Consider the following 16,928-nt stretch of genomic DNA (forward strand, 5'->3'; position numbering starts at 1 on the left):
CCTAAAAGTAGGATCACTGTGCCAAATGGTATGAATATTAATAAGATTTTGGGGTACAATTTACCATTGTTCCTCTAAAGTGGTTTGGCTAAATCAGACTTCCACTAGTAGCATGTTAGAATCTTTGTTTCCCCACATCCAGAAACCCTGTGTACCATCATTAACAAAAATTTTAAAAATGTAGTCAGTTTTTAAAATGGAAAAACTATTTCGTTGCTATTTTATTTTTTCCAATTTTACTGTGGTAAAGTACAGATAACATAATATTTACCATTTTATTCATTTTCAAGTAGACATACAGTTCAACGGTATTAAGTACATTCACGTTGTTGTGCAACTATCACCAACATCCAAATTCCAGAACTTTTTAGTCTTCCCCATCTGAAACTGTCCATTAAACTTCCCGTTCTCCCCTCCCTTTCACCCCAGACATCTCACTTAAATTGAATCATAAGATATGTCCTTTTGTGACTGGCTTATTTCACTTAGCATAATGTCTTCAAGGTTGATATTTTATTTTAACTATATGTTATTACTTGTGAGGCGAAACAGTGATATACTTATCGTACATCCGCATCTCACTTTTTGTGTATGAATTGCTTAATCATAAGAGGAACATCCGTGAGGAATATTTTTGGCTCAAAGTATCTGAAACCCTCATTAACGGTGGCTTAAACTAATAAGGGTTCATTTTTTTCTTCACACAAATAGGAGTCTGGAAGTAACCAGCTGCTGGTGGTATTGGTTCAGCAACTCAATGATATCACATTTGCAGGATGACTGCCCTAGCTTCAGCCATCCATCCCATCCTTGTCCAAGGAAGGAAGAATGAGGTAAGGAGTATGTGTGAGATCTGTAATTTTAATCAAGAGAACATACATTTTCCTAGAAATGCCCCTCTCCTCCAGCAGATACTTCCTTGCAAGATTGTGTCACATTGCTTTTCCCAGTGGCCAGTGAGGCAGGTAAGAGAAAAGGGGGTTGAGAATGCTTGCTGAGTCAGACAATCAACAGTGCCTGTCCTTTTGCCTATTTCTCTATTAGGATGTTTGTATTTTTCTATTGATTTGTAAAAATTCTTTGAACATTAACAATGTTAACCCCTTTATTTCAAATTTGTTAGGCAAATATATTTTTCCAGCTTCTTGTTTGCAGTTTAGTTTTGTTCCAGCTATGCAGAGATTGATATTTGTTATTGTTCATTCTATACATTTTTTCATTTTATGGTTTCTTCATTTGTTCTTGTGCTTACAAAAGCCTGGTGCATTCTGAGAAAAGATGAATATTTTTTATACTTTCTTCTTGATCTTTTATGTTTCCATTTTAATTTAAACCTGGAATGGCACCCTAATTGACTTCTTATCTGGGACTGGGAAGGGAGTGACTCAGGGAGATGGGTACAAAGGAACAGAGCAAAAATATTTATCTAGTACTACTGAACATAGGAAAAACAACCCAGTCCTGCAAACTATGCAAGAAAGTATTTCATGAGAAAATGTTCAATAGTGGGTAGTAAATAAGGTAGATTCTTGGGGGCCCACTTAAAGGCAAGAAATATTTTGTGGCAGACAAACCTCAAAGGCTGACTGGAGAGAATATGAAACAAAGACACTGATTCAATTTCAGAAATAAGAGGTGAGTATGAATATACAGATGGGAAGACAACACAGAGACCAATTTTGTAAGCAGCTGTGCTGTGGAAAATCCTGTTAGCCTAGCAAAGGGTCCCAAATTTGCTCAGAGGTGGGCACCAGAAAAGTATAGCTAGAACTGTCCCCAGCACAGTAGTCAGAAGTAGTTTTTATAAAGGGTAGAGAAAAAAACACCTTGCTTAGTAAAGCTGTTTCCTACATTCTGAATTAACCTAGGTCTGGACACTCTGTGTCGCAGACAAAATTACTTTAAGGTGACAGCCAAGTGACAACCCAGCTCTGTATAATAATGAGAGAATATACAAATATACAAGACATTTTAGGCTTAGAAAAAAATATCTTCCCATATGTTTGCATCTAATCCCATCTGTCTTTGATAGAGAAAGATGACAAACTGAAATTGACAATGAACTTCCCAAATTATTTTTCTCAGCTCCAAATAGAAACTACAGAATGGCCTAAAGAATAATCTGTAAATTCCCACCCCACTGACATCAAAAACAGTAGCATCACGGTTTATTCAAGTTATATTGAAACTGCAAGACTAAATTTGAGAAGAAATATTGTATGACGATGCACTATTTCTCCATGTTTATTTGTCTTTCTTGTGTTGGATAGATTATGGGGTTCTTGGAGTCATGGTTGCTTTGATAGAAATTAATAATTTTGATGAATATTAGCCTTGGAATGGGCCTTCACATTCAATCATTAGTTTACTGACTTCTGGTCATCATTTGTGACACATGATGCCTGTTCTTTGAGACTTCAGTTTACTTCAGAGGTGCTTGTTCATAAAGGTGAAGGTAGAAAACTCTCCAAAAACATCCATTTAACTAATTATTCCAACCCAGCTGGTCTTTTATGGCACTCAGTATTTTCTCAAGAGTTGAGTTAGGCTTCTTCCAATGTTTTAACCAAATATTTTCTTGTCTAATGGACTGGCTACTTCAACTTAAGGTCATTTTGGGAAATTACATCAATCGAGAGCTTCATTTATATCTTTCAATCTTTGGATTCACGATTATACATTTCATTTTGCTTTTCTTAGTACAGTAGTCCTTGGGAAGATGGTTAGTTTGACATCATACTATGTACCCATCTTATTACATTTGGTTCTCCCACAGGATGCTATTAGTGACTAATGTTACAGGCTTTTTTTTTTCCTGTTTCTTTCTGCTTTTGTCCTAATAGTTGTTTTGATCACAGCTAGATCCAAACAACAACTGGCTTAAGATGTCTTATTCCTTTTTTAGCATGTTATTTCCATCTGTATAAAAGCAAAGCTAAGGCACTTCAATCATGAGCACATAATAGAGAAAATTGGGACTTAGGATTCATAAGGGTATTAGCAATAGGTCTCTTTTTGTCTGGTTCTACCAAACAACTCAGCGACTTCTTCAGGTGCTGCCTTGTTAAATGTCACAGAGTACGTGTGGATCTTACCTTCGCAAGGCATTTTCAGTTGTGGGGCTCTGGGCTTTGTTGGATCTAATTGCACTTCTACCAACACAGCACACATGCACTAGAAGTGCACTTTTCCCGTGTATGGTGTACAGTGTCTTTGTGAACCTTATGCCCACGAGCTCTCGACCTATCCGTTTCTTGCTGTCTGGGGACTTCAGAATAGGTGGAGCTTCTGTTTCCTGATGCTTTGAGCAGGCTCCGCACTGCTTAAAGATGTAATTTGTATCACTGGCTTTTGAAATACAGAGTTCAGCCTGGAATAATCCTACACTAGTCATGATCATGAAGAAACAGCCTTCCTTTTTTCTGGAGAACTGGTCACTGTGTGTGTCGTTCTCTTAACAACGTTAAAGAGATCACCTGTTGAGGAAATGGCAACAGCATGGCGAATCTCCTGTGAGATGGTAAGGGAGTCACATACTTGATTAGATGAGAGCCAAGTCTCCATTTGTATTCATGACCTTCTTTGCAAGGATGCAATTGAACTGTTGCTGCGGTGTTGATTTATTCTGTGTAAGCCTGGGAGAGAGAGCAGTCAACTTCACATTGATGGAGGGGCAGTTCAAGATGATGGCCACTTCAAGCCTCGTTTGGTAGCTTTTATTCCTAAGGGCTTTGTTGTCTTCATGCTTAGTCGGTGGTGGTGTTGACTTCCAGGAAAATGAAGGTAGGATAGGAGGGAGGAGGAAGCTTGAGAGACAGATCAGTGCTCTGGTTCAAGTTTCGCTAGGTTTGTTCCTCAAAGCTCTCATGAAAACACAGTAGATACATGCTGAAGTATACCATCTGATCATAATTATGTGAAAAAATATGCATTGCAAAACAAGGGGAAAAAATAAACCGGAATGTTCACAGTTGTTATCTTGTGGGTGGGAATAGAGTTGACTGGCTTTTTTTCTCATCACTTCTGCATTTTCCCACATTTTCTATGCTGATTATATATTAGTTTAAAACAGAGCAATACTTTTATAAATTAAAAATGTAAAGAAAAAATTTGTGCATGCCAAGATAGAGGTGCCTGTATGCCTTAGTACAAATACATTGTACCATGAAATATAAATTACTAAATACTTTTTCCTTTTGCTAGGAGTAAATAACAACATGAAATCTTGGCTTTAATTAGCATCCTTGGAAGAACACACACTTAAAACACAGAAGCAAAAGCACATCATTGACTATTACTCCAAAACCAACAGTATTTCATAAGCAATTTAAAAAATTCAGTAGCAAAGAAACTCAGTCTTAAGGAACCTTCAGATTTACTGGTTCAGGCAAAAATTATATCTTCAGATATCTCAGCTTTATTGAGATATAATTCGCACATCATATAATTCACCCATATAAAGTGTATAATTCAGGCATTTTTAGTATATTCACAGAATTGTGAAACCATTACCACAATCAATTTTATAACATTTTCATCACCTCCGAAAGGCATCCCATACCACTTAGCCATTAGTTCTTATTCTCCCCACCTTCCCAGTTCCCTCAGGCCCTGGTAATGACTAATCTACTTTCTAGTTCTACAATTTTGCCTGTTGATGTATCCTATAAATGGAGTCATACAAAAATGTGGTCTTTTGTATCTGACTTCTCTTACCTGGCATGATGTGTTTGAGGTTCATCCATGTTGTAGTATGTATCAGTACTTCATTCATTTTTACCGCAGAATAATATTCCATTGTATGGCTAGGCCTCATTTTCTTTATTCATCAGTTGGTAGACATTTGGATTGCTCCCATTTTTGGCTATTATGAATAATGCTGCTATGAACACTTGTGTATAAGTTTTTTATGTGAATATTTATTATCATTCCTCTCAGGTTTATACTTAGGAGTAGAATTGCTGGGTCATCTATCTGTGTTTAACTTTGTGTAGCACTGCCAGATTGTTCTACAAAGCAACTGCACCATTTTATGTTCCATTAGCAATATATAAAGGTATCAGTTTGTCTACATCCTTAATTAACGCTTGTTATTATCCATCTTTTTGATCATAGCCATTCTAGCGGGTGTGAAATGGTATCTCATTGTGATTTTGATTTGTATTCCTATGATAACCTGTTGATGTTGAGCGTCTTTTCATGTGCCCATCGGCCATTTCTATATATTTTTTCAGAGAAATGTCTGTTCAAATCCTTTGCTCGTTTTTAATTGGGTATTCTTTTTTATTGTTGAGTTGTTGGATAATAGAAAGAATTTGGAGCCTGACGATCCTGGATTTGAACCTGAGCTCAGGTTCTAAGTGAGGTTGCTCTATAAACGAGAACCATTCTTACTACTTATCATGGAGCTCTATAAGGAATGGGGTGTTCTCTGTGAGGGAATGAGATATTCTTTGTGACTGCATTTTTGATTAGCTGAAGTGTATTTCTTTGTTTGCCAAAAGTTGAAGACTTTCTAAACTTCCATATGTACATTCTGTGCTTTATTCAACAGAGAACACTGAACCACAGTTAACCCTTTTTTGATGGCTCCTTGAAACAGCCTGGATTGTATATATTTGTAGCCTTGTCAGGGCACTCAGGGGTCACTAAGGCATGGAGGGTTGTTTGCTGAGGCTCTTATGGCTCTTTTGTGACTTCTTTGCTCTGTTTGGGGTTAGTTATTAGTGAACCTATTTCTCACAGCGTTTTACCACCCCTTCATCGTTTCTAATTTGACTGTAATTTTAGAAAGAATGGAAGGTTACCAGGGGAAACCAGATAAGGAAACTGGTTAAATATCACACATAATTCAAAAATAATAGTTTCTAGTTGAAAAGGCAGAGGGTAGCTTCCTTGTGTACTACATAATAAAGCTCATGCCCTTTTGTTGCAGCTGTTTCGTTAGAGGTTCAGATGCGTTTTCATTTACTTCCAAGGTCCAATTTGAGCTTCAATTGGTTAAAGTTGCTGGAAGTTAGATCACTAGGCAAGTGGAATAGAGTACTCATTCCATATTTGTTTCATTATCAGTATTCTTTCAGGTATACATGTGGAACTTCAAAATTCAAAACTACCTCAGATCAAATTTTAAGTAAGATTTAATGAAAACAAACAAACGAACAAACCCTGAAACCTTTCATTAAGTGGGAGAGTTGTTTTATTTTTTTTTTAACAGACTCTTATATTCAACTTTTAATTATCCAGAGGTAAAACATCCGTACTTGGGTTTACCATAGCTAAACATTACCTTCAAAGTACCCCATTTAGACACTTGAGTCAAACGACAACACTCTTGGTTGAAAATTAACACCTATTCCATACAGCTGTATTCATTTATTCTTTTTTTTGTATGTAACAGGCATCCTACCAGAAAAGATTTAAAACATTACCCCACTTCCAAGGGAGGATTGCGACCCTGACTGGCATGAAAGGGTTAAGCGCACTGGCAGGGGCCTACTAAGTAGGGGAAATTGTGGGGAGGCTTGTGCTTTAGGGAATGTCTGGCCCGCAGGTGCCTGGCTGTGTCACATATTACACTGTACTGTTTATCTGTTCAAAATATTTTTTGAGGATTATAGGATTATGTTTTTGGTCATGAGAAACCAGCTCGAAAATTTTCTGACAGTCTTAGTAGATGCGGGGCTTAATAAACTAGCCAGTGGAATGCAAGAGAACTCAGCCTGAGATCTTGCTGAAACTGCAGAACCAGGTGTCACATCCCCTGGGGGAAACCATGACCCATAGGGTTAATTGCTGGCACCAGCTTGCCTGGAGTGAGTTTAACTGCAGGCAGGAGGCGGCTGGAGTGGCCCCTGCAGCTGAAATCTTGACCTACCAAAGAGCCAGCTGGGTGGGGCTGGTTTGAGGGAACAGTATCTGTTAGGAGGGCATTTCTCACTGGGGAGGTCATTGGGGAAATTGCTTTTACAAGAAGCCCGTGCCCCACTATGGCAGACACACCTTGTCCAGGTCCTGGTTCTGTCTATCCTACGGGATTCCTGCGCTGCCACATCAGGAAGATAAAAATGGTAGGCTAGGTCGAAATTCTGATTTTTTTTTTATTTTGTTTTCGTTTTTCCTCTTGGCAGCCTATGTCATCCCTGTTTTGGATATCTCATTAGTACTTGCTAGTGGACATCTGGGGCTCCCAGATTCCCTCTGCATTTCCCAGTGTCTGTGATTCTGATGCAAAATCATGTACACTTTATCTTCTAGTTCCCTGCTGCTGCCATTACTGCTGCTCTTGTGGCAACTGTTGTTTGCACCATTTTCTGTTGGCCTCTGCACATCTGTTTCTTGTGCTGTCTTTTGGGTTCAGGTTTCAGTGTGTTCCCATCTTTTGCCTGTCATCATTTCTCAGTGCTGCTCTGCCCCCCTAAAAGGTGGGCAGTAGGTCTCATGATCCTCCTGAGAAACTCCACCCTTGGTCGCATGACCACAGGGTCACACCCTTTCTGCAGACACTGCTTTCTGGTCTGAGTGATGATCCTAACTCCCATGCCACCCTGCCCAGGTGCCACTGACTGAGCAGTGTAGCCTCCTGTCCTGTCTTGCTCTCACACCGGACACCCCAGCTTTGCAGACTGTCGGCTTCCATGAAGCTCTGTTTCCCACCACAATTTGGCTCTGTTTGTTGGACTCCGCTTTTCATCTTCTCTGTGGCTTTAGCCAGGAAGGAATAGCAGCTTCTGGGCAGCAGGCCAGGAGAAAGACGTTCCCTCACGAGCAGCACTTTTTCTGCTTCTCAGTTTCAAATGTTCCTGCTTTAAATCTTCCTTCTTTTCCCTGCCATGGCATACAGGTTCCTTTTCAGTCTACAATCTTTAACAGAAACTGGGTAGTACATAAATACGTTCCACAAAATGAAAAATTGCTAAGAGATATCAAGGTAATCGCGACTGCTACATTGGAAAAACAAAAAACTAATGAAGAGCAAAGAAGAATTTCCAAGGGTTTCTGATAACCCCAACTTAGAAGGACATGTACTGAAATGTAGTCATGGGACATATCACCCAGAAACTAATGTGTAACTGTGAAATAAAATGCAGTGCTTCTGACGTGAGACAAACAAGTATTTAATAAAAGCAACTTTCCTGTCCCCCTGAAATATGAACTTTCTGTAGTGTGTTTACTGGAAAGCTTCCAGTGGGGAGATTTTACTTTTTACCTCTTCCAAGGTGAGTTTTTACTCCAAGTAAATCTTAAAATTAGTAAATACACCGCAATAGCTTAAAGTTGTAAATTGTTAAATACAGAGGAGCCTCACTTTTCAAAACGTGTGTTCCTGAAAGGCTTTGTGTAGATACAGTTTTGGAAAATCCAGTCACATCTTAAGGGCACCGAGGGAGCAGACTATTTAAAGGGACTCTGCATTCCGTGAACTTTTTTTTTTTTTTTTAGTTAAACTGAATACAGTCCTAAATTATCTATTTTGTGAGTTTTGGTTTCCTTAAGGCATGGGGCCCCTACATTTTTCCTTTACCTCAGTAATTTTTATAAGAGAACATTGAAGGATTGGAGATTACAGTTTTAATTATTTGTTGATTGATCCAAAAGCAAACATTCATAAGAATGCTTTAACAAACCCCTGTACAGCCTGAAGGAACAGCCATTCGGTTGAATCCATCAACAGCAGACCTTGGCACGCAGTTTTCTCCTTAGGGTTTAAACTACTTGGTCAACCTTAAGAGCCTCATGTCACTTTTCAGCACTCCCAAAATACTGTTCCTTTAGTATCTGACCTCGGTTTTTTTGCTGCGGAAAAATTTTTTACTGTCAGCAGTCTTTTTAATGTCAACAGTCTTTTTCTTGAGTGAAAAGAATCTGGTCAGGAAGGCAGCGTGGCTTTTGACACACACACACATGGGTCCACTCATGCACACACACAGCCAAAATGTTGGCCCTTCTTTGGATGGAGAAGTGTCATAGCAGTGTCTCTAAAAAAGAGAGGTCAGGATAATTAATTTAATTTTGTATTCATTAATTTATTCAACAAATATTTGTTAAATACTTACTAAAAGCCAAGCACTGTAATTGCAGTCAGCCCTGGGTATCCGTGGGTTCCACACCCCAGGTTCCTCCCACTGTGGATCAAAAATAATTCAGAAAAAAAGATACATTGTTGCTGACATGCACAGTAAGTTCTCACTTAAAGTTGTCAATACATTCCGTGACTTTAAGCAAAGTAATATATAACGAATTTTGCCATTAGCTAATTGATATAAGCAAGAGTTAAGCTCCTCTGTCATCTCATCAACATGACAAAACGACTTTGAATGAAATGATGTTGTCTGAGGATCTGCTGTACTGTGTAGTTAGGCCTATAATGGCTGCATCTGTACTGAACATGTACAGACTTTTTTTCTTGTTATTATTATGTTCTAAACAATACAGCATAACAACTATTCATATAGCATTTACATTGTATTGGGTATTATAAGTAGAGATGATTTGAGGTACACGGGATGATATACATAGGTTATATGCAAGTATGACACCATTTTTTATAAAGGACTTGAGCATCTGTGGGTTTTGGTATCCAAGATATTGAGGGATGACTATATTTAACATTTCCCACTTTCTTTAGAGAGAACAACAGAATACGGGTAATAGAACTCTAAGCTGGGAGACGAAGGAAAAAATGGGGGCAGGTCAGTGTTACCTTCTTCTCTGCCATGTTAGGTCAGTGGCGAATGCTGATTTATCACCACAGCTCACAGAATCTACGGTTGAAAAGAACTTGCGAAATCCCAGCCCCAAAACTTCCATTGTACAGAAGAGCAAACTGAAGTACAAAACAGAGAAATGACTTGGTCAGTGTCACATGGTAAGAAAGTAATAAAGCCAGAGCAAAACTTGTAATAATAGTATCTATCTCATAGGGTCTTTAAGACGATTTAATGAGTTAATATTTATAAAGTATTTATAGTAGTGCCTGGTACATAGTAAGCATGGTATTAATATTTGTTAAATAATACCACCAACAATAATATACCATGCTGCCTTCAGAGACTTTTGGAGGCCTTCAGAAACTCAGAGGCTCAGAAAAGGAACTCCCCTCATTTTGGAGGAGTCAGACTTGTCTTATGGGTGGGAATAAGATAAATGGTGTTAGGGTTAGAACCTGGAAGCATGGAGGGCCACAGGTAAGAGATCCTGAATTATGCACAGCATTCTTGATTTCGCCTTTTCTTATGTTTTAATGAAAGCACATTCACCATTTTCAAACCACATGTACTGGTTCCCCACCCCACCCCCCAACTCTCTTCAAATGTTGCTCAGTGTGATGGGCACTTCACATTTCTTGTTTGACCTTGGGGCAACATTCCACTGTTTTGATTATCCCCTCCAGCTTAAAGAATGGTTTCTGTTATTCCACATTCTTTTTCTTTTTCTGCAAATCAACATTCTTTTTTTCCTGTAAATCCATCTTCTTTATCTTTTTCTGTGAATCCACATTCTTTATCATTTCCTCCTATCTCTCTGTCTGCTCCTCCCTGTTCTCTCCTCCCTCCACTCTCATGGAAAATTTCAGATGTACGCAAAAATAGAATAGTATAGTTCCTCCTTGTGAGGTTATGCCAGCAACTCAGTATACGGTTAGGTTCATTTGCTTTGTTTTGCTTTTGAATTTTATGGGTTGTTTTTTTAAAATTTAATTTTACCTTATAATTATGTAAAATATTTCTGTAGTTCCAATATCAAACCTACTAAACAAAGTATATTGAGAGAAGTGTAGCTTCCATGCTTGTTCTCTCCACCATGTTCCTTCTTTCTCTCTACAGGTAACCATTTAACTTTCAGATTTTGGTTCAGTCCTTCCATTTAAAAAATATATTACATTATTTTATATATTATTACATATTATTTTTCAAGTTTTACCCTCAATCTTTACACCTATGTTTACATCTGTTTCCCTGCCCTCCTCTATATCCAATACTGCACTCAAGTCATATTGAATTATCTGAAGGTGACCTGTGTGGGTGTGTGTACTCCTCTGGCCTAATTTCTTGCTTTTAACCCTATCTTTACACCCATGTTTACATCCGCCTCCCTGCACCCGCATACTGTTCTTCAACCATATCAGATTATTTAAAGGGCTTCCATATACTCTGCTTCCTATCACCTCTGAGTCCTCCTTTTTTAATTTTTATTTTTCAGTTAAAGCTGACATCACCTCTGAGCCCTCTTAAATGCTGCTGTTCTTTCACACAAAATCTTGACTGGAAAGAATTCAAGGGAGAATGAAGAGAAAGGATGTAGGGAAACAGACACTGTCACACACTACCAGTGGTTCCAGCTCCACAAAGGACTCTCCTACCCAATGTCAATATTGTACTCATCCATTCTATACTCCACATGCGCAAAATTTATGCATGTATTTATGTTTGTGTATCTCTATATTTATTGTTTGTAAGATGGAATAAGATGCAGCTGGAAAAAATATTGAGGATGATCTCTATGCACTGATATTGGAAGAACTCTAGGCTATGTTGTATAAAGTTTATATAAAATCATGTACAGAACAGTGCATGGTACAACTGGTAAAAGAAAGGGTGGGGAGAAGAAGACTATACATTCATAACTCCTTTCTTTTTATAAAGAAACGGGAAGATAAGAAAGAAAATAATACACATAGCTGCCTATGGGAAGGAAAAAAGTTGATGGGGCAGGGAGAGTAAATAAAACAAACTTATGAAAGGAGAAAGAGGAATTAGAATTGAAAGGAGAGGAATCAGAGAGAGTACTGACAACACTTTCGAGTAATTTCACTGTAAAGCAGATGTAAGATTGTTTTTACAAAAAGAGAAGGTTAAAATTCTTATTTTCATCAAATTCAATATTTAATTTCTTCTATAATGCTTGATATTTTACGTAAGATATTTTTCATAATTATATAATGTAAAGAAAATATAGTGTTTTTTTAACAACTCCCTCTTAAATGCCCCTCCACTTTACCCCACTGCAATATGCAAATGTCACTTCCTCTGTGTGCCCTATTATGAAAAAGATGGGAAACACTGCCTTACAGAACGGTGATCAAGCAGGGCTGTTCGTGTATGGGTGCTGTAACTCAGTGCAGGGTCTTTGGAAAGTCAGGGCAAGTACCAGGGCTCATTTGCATGAAAGTCCCTGGACCTCTTAGAGAGGTAGAGAGGACTTAGAGACCAAAGTTAGGTCCCAGGGGTATTCTGGTTCTCAAGGCAAATAGGAGAGATAAGAGCAGTATAACCTTTAGAAAAAGATGCCCCAGGAAGACTGAGAACTAGCCACCATGACCTAGGGATTGTGGGCAGACTTGAAGGTCTTGAGATTTTATAAAAGGGTCTTATATACATAGGTACAGCTCAAACTTTGTCCATGAGAACATATAGTTTTAGCCAAATTCACAGTTTTTCCTAATCCAGGTTAGACACGTCCCAGCTTAATGAGATTTGGCCGCATTCTCTATGAATGAGAGATTTGAAGGGGGGGAGTGAAAAACAAATCACTGGGTGGGGACCTAGGAGCAATGAAGCAAACATCTCAATTTATGTTTAAAGTATTAAAACATAAATCATTAAATTCTGGTCAGCGAAAGAAATTAACACCGCTAAACAACGTACAGGACGTATTTCCAAGATGAAAAGATAATATAATATATTATAAGAAAGTGAATTTCCTGTTCAGAAGTGCATTTACAAGTAGAGGTGGCCAATAGTCCTTGTGCCTACCTCAACCTCTGGCATTGTAAGGGCACGATTTTTTGTTTCTTTTGTTCACTGATATATTCCATGCGTTAGAACAGCTCTGGACATAGAATAGGTACTCAATAAATATTGTGAAAGGAAGGAAGGAATAAAGAAAGATTTCATGTTTGAAAGGCTCCTTGCAATTCCTGATCAAAACTTTTTAAAAATCATTCCTGATGAGAAACTGTACAAAATGTGAAATCATTGTTTATAATTCAAAATGTATGATAGTTGAAATGATATGAAGAATTCAGCTCATTTATTTCATCGACAAATGTCATTCTGAATTTTTGGTAGTAATATAAGTGTATTTTTGTATCCAATTGAATATTTTCATATCAAGTTATTAAAAAGAAATGCAGAACATCTGTGCATTCTTAGAGCAATCAACATGCAGCCACCATGGACACAACTAAAAGGTCCTGTCAGCCATGAATGGACAGAAATGTCTAATGTATGTGAGAACAGAGTTTGGGGCCAATGCTCAGAGATGTTACGTCAAGAAGCCTCTGCCTGAATGTTGTTCTGTCCCCAGTTCTTGCCACCCCGAGTATAGGAACGGGGGTAGCGATCCATGTCATTATGTACTTTGTCCATTCTTGCACACCAGTTGGGACACAAAGCTGTGAAGGATGCTGCTTGGGTTACGATGAAATTAGGCCTGACTGTGAGACCCGCTACAGGTGTAATATTCTAGATATAAGTCGTCTCTCAAAATGGTGTCTGCTGCAACTCATTTAAAAATTCTAGAGTAGCACAGTTCAGTAGAAATATAACATGAGCCACATATATAATTTTAAATGGTCTACTAGTCACATCAAAAAAGTAGAAAGAAACAGGTGAAATTAGTTCTAATATATTGCTTATATTATTTAAAGCAATGTATTTGGAAATGTATTAACATGTAATCCACATAAAATTATTAACGAGATAGTTGGCTTTTTTTTTCATGTTAAATATTTGAAATCTGGTGTATATTTTACACTTATAGCACATCTTAATTTGGATGCTAAAATTTTAGTGGTTAAAATGAAATATACTTCTATTAAAATAATGAAAATTTAACAAAAATATTTTATAAACTCTTTCAGTTTTTAAAATTTAAATTAACCAAAATCAAGTACAGTAAAGTAAAATAAAAAATCCACTTTCTCAGTTGCATTAGCCACATCTCAAGTGCTCAACAGCCACATATGGCCAGCGCCTGCCATAGTGGACAGCACAGATCTAAAACATTTCCATCAAGTTGGACAGTGCAGCTTTTGTGGTGTGGTACCTATAACTGAAAATGAAGTATAGATGTCATCCTGAAGACAGGTACATTATGAAATATTTTTCAGCTATTATTATGATCAGTTGAAAAGCGAATTAAAAATACTCTATTCAAAAATATATTTTCCAGACTAAAATTTCCAGGCCTTTAAATGCTGACTTTTATCTTTTATAATTCACTTTTGGAAAATCTCCAAACTTATAAGATATCTAAAAGATCTAAACTGTAGTAGTTAACTTGTACCACAAGAGGACCTGCAAAGACAAGTTTGCTCAAATTTCAGCCATGCTTATATTATTAAACTGAAGTGTAATTAGGAAAACATCTCATTGTCAGTAGTCTCACGTCTGCCTTTATTAAAATCTAAAAAGGTAATCCATTTTAATCTAATTTTAAAATAGTACATAGTAAGGGGGCTATAAATGGTTACTTGAGACTGCCAAAAGTACCATTTCAGCAGGAATAAGGAGACATGGGGGGTGAAGTCATACAGGCCAGGGTCAAGTCCTGGTTGTCCCCCCATACCAGCTTTATGACCCCAGGCCAGTCTCTTCATCCTAAAATAGAGCTAATTATAGCACCTACATTGTAGAATTTTTTTGAGGATTAAACGAGATAACATATAAAGTGCTTATCATAATGTACATAGTAAATACTCAAAAATGCTAGTTATTAGTTTGTACTAGCTCTTAATCCTTTCAGGATTTAGAACATTTCTTTGGTAGAGAAGGAACATTGCTTTAAACCTACCATACTTTGCAATGTTACTTCTGTATGAGTAGTGAGAGGACGACTTATATACAGTTGTGTATCAAGACAGGAAGTGACTGTGTTACATGTGTAAGGGATTCAGCCCTGCCCGGCTCCGACCCACACTTGCTCTTCCCAGATTTAGATTGGAATCAAGTTCCTTGGCTCCTTCCACATACCCGTTTCTGTCCTAAGACTAACTTCTCCAGCTACTAACTGTATAGTTCATGCTCTCATTTCTATCAAAGCCGTACTCTTTTGAAGTTTGATGCTTGGTACCCTTTCCCTAGCTGTGACCTTGACCTTACTTCTTGGCTTTTTTCCGTTAGCCTGCTTCAGGTAAATATTTTTGCCAAGGTGCAGTGGTGGAAATCAAATTTTCCCTGGTTTTGATCTTGATATAAATTGAATCATTCTATCTACATATATTCTTCCGAGATTGGCTTATTTCACCCGTTGTTGCATTTTTGCAATTCATCTATATTAATGCATGTGGTTGTAGTTTACTCATTTTTACAATTGCAAAGTAGTCTGTTGTGTGAAAATACCACAATATTGTCATGCACTTAATTGTTGGTGGACATTACAAGCAATTCTGCTAGAGACACTGTACACGTTTTTTAGTACCTATGTGCAAGAGCTTCTGTCACGTGTATTGAAACTAATAGTCAGTAGATCCACACTGGTATTGGATACCAGCTGCTGACATCCATTCTGATTGGTTGGTGCCCATGATTCACTGATTGTTATGCAGTTTGAGTGTTACCTCCAAATATATCTAGAAGTAGACCTGTTGATTAATAGAGTACATGCACGTTTAACTAGGTAATGCCAAATTGTTTTCTAAAGTGATTTTGGCAAGTTTTACTCTAATTAGCAATGTATGAGAATTCCATTGGTTCCACTTAGTCATCATCTTAGCATCAGCAAACACTAATTTTGGCTGTCTAATAGGGGAGGAATGGGATGTCATTGTGATTTGAATTCATATTGCCCTAGTTACTAATGTGGTTGAGTATCTTCTATTGGCCATTCTCCTTTCTGCTTCTGTGAAATGTCTGTGCATGTCTTTTGTATAAGAACTTATACAAGTTCTTATATTTCTGGATACTAATCCTTTGTTAGTTATATGTATTGAGAAAATAATATCTTCTCCCACTTTGTGAATTATCAGTCACTGTATAGTATCATTTTTGTTTATTGGCCAGACGTTCCTAATTTTAAAATTGTCACATTTACCAACCTTTTCTTTTATGGTTTGAACTTTTAAAATCTTTCTTTTTTAAAATTAATCCTTTATTTATTTTTATTTTTTAAAATTAAAATTATTGAGGTGACATTGATCAACAAACTCCAATAAGTTTCAAGTGTACAATTTAACAGTATGTCATATATATATATATTGCATTGTGTGTTCACCACCCATAGCTATATTTCCTTCTGTCACCAAATATTTGACCCCCTTTACCCCAATGTACCTCCCTACAACCCCCTTCCCTCTGGTAACCACTAATACACCGTCTATAAAAATACGGAACACTTCACGAATTTGTGTGTCATCCTTGTGCAGGGGTCATGCTAATCTTCTGCGTATCGTTCCAATTTTAGTATATGTACTGCCGAGTCAAGCACTGAACTTTTTAAATCTTGTTTAATAAATTGTTCCTTATCTGAAATTTATAAATATATTTTTCTATACAATATCTAAAGTTTTAAAGTTAGACCTTTCATATTTAAGTTCTTAAAGCATCTGAAACTCTCAAGGAGTTCTCTGTCCTTGTAGCACAGAAGCATCAGGAAGACACCCGCGCGGTGCAGAATCTGTAGAAAGACTTAAGATCTTGAGGTAACAAAAGGCATCCAAGGGGTGTGTGCCTGCTCTGGGGTCAGATTCCACACTCCTCTTTTGTCCTGGCATTTTACGAGGTCCTTGGAATGTAGATACAACCCTAGGGAAGTAGGGGGACCTTGACTGAGATCATGTTTTTGCCATCCAGTTAAATGGAGCTCAAAATAGAAATTAATGTGCACTGTGGAAAAACAAAGAAAGTGATAGTTCTTGTGCATTTAGCATTGTGGACTGAGATTCATGCTTCGTATATAATCCTTGATAAGGTCAGTTATCAGTTAAT

General features: G+C 37.5%; 1 non-coding gene across 1 annotated transcript; it reads right to left on the minus strand.

The window, feature by feature from the left end:
• Nucleotides 1–16,321: 16,321 nt before the first annotated feature.
• LOC120608696 (U6 spliceosomal RNA) lies at nucleotides 16,322–16,428 on the minus strand. Its single transcript, XR_005654475.1, has one exon. It is a non-coding gene; the product is annotated as a U6 spliceosomal RNA (small nuclear RNA).
• Between the last annotated feature and the right edge of the window lie 500 nt (nucleotides 16,429–16,928).

The sequence above is a fragment of the Pteropus medius genome, unplaced genomic scaffold (assembly GCF_902729225.1).
Source record: "Pteropus medius unplaced genomic scaffold, Ma_sr-lr_union100, whole genome shotgun sequence".
NCBI classification, from domain to species: domain Eukaryota; kingdom Metazoa; phylum Chordata; class Mammalia; order Chiroptera; family Pteropodidae; genus Pteropus; species Pteropus medius.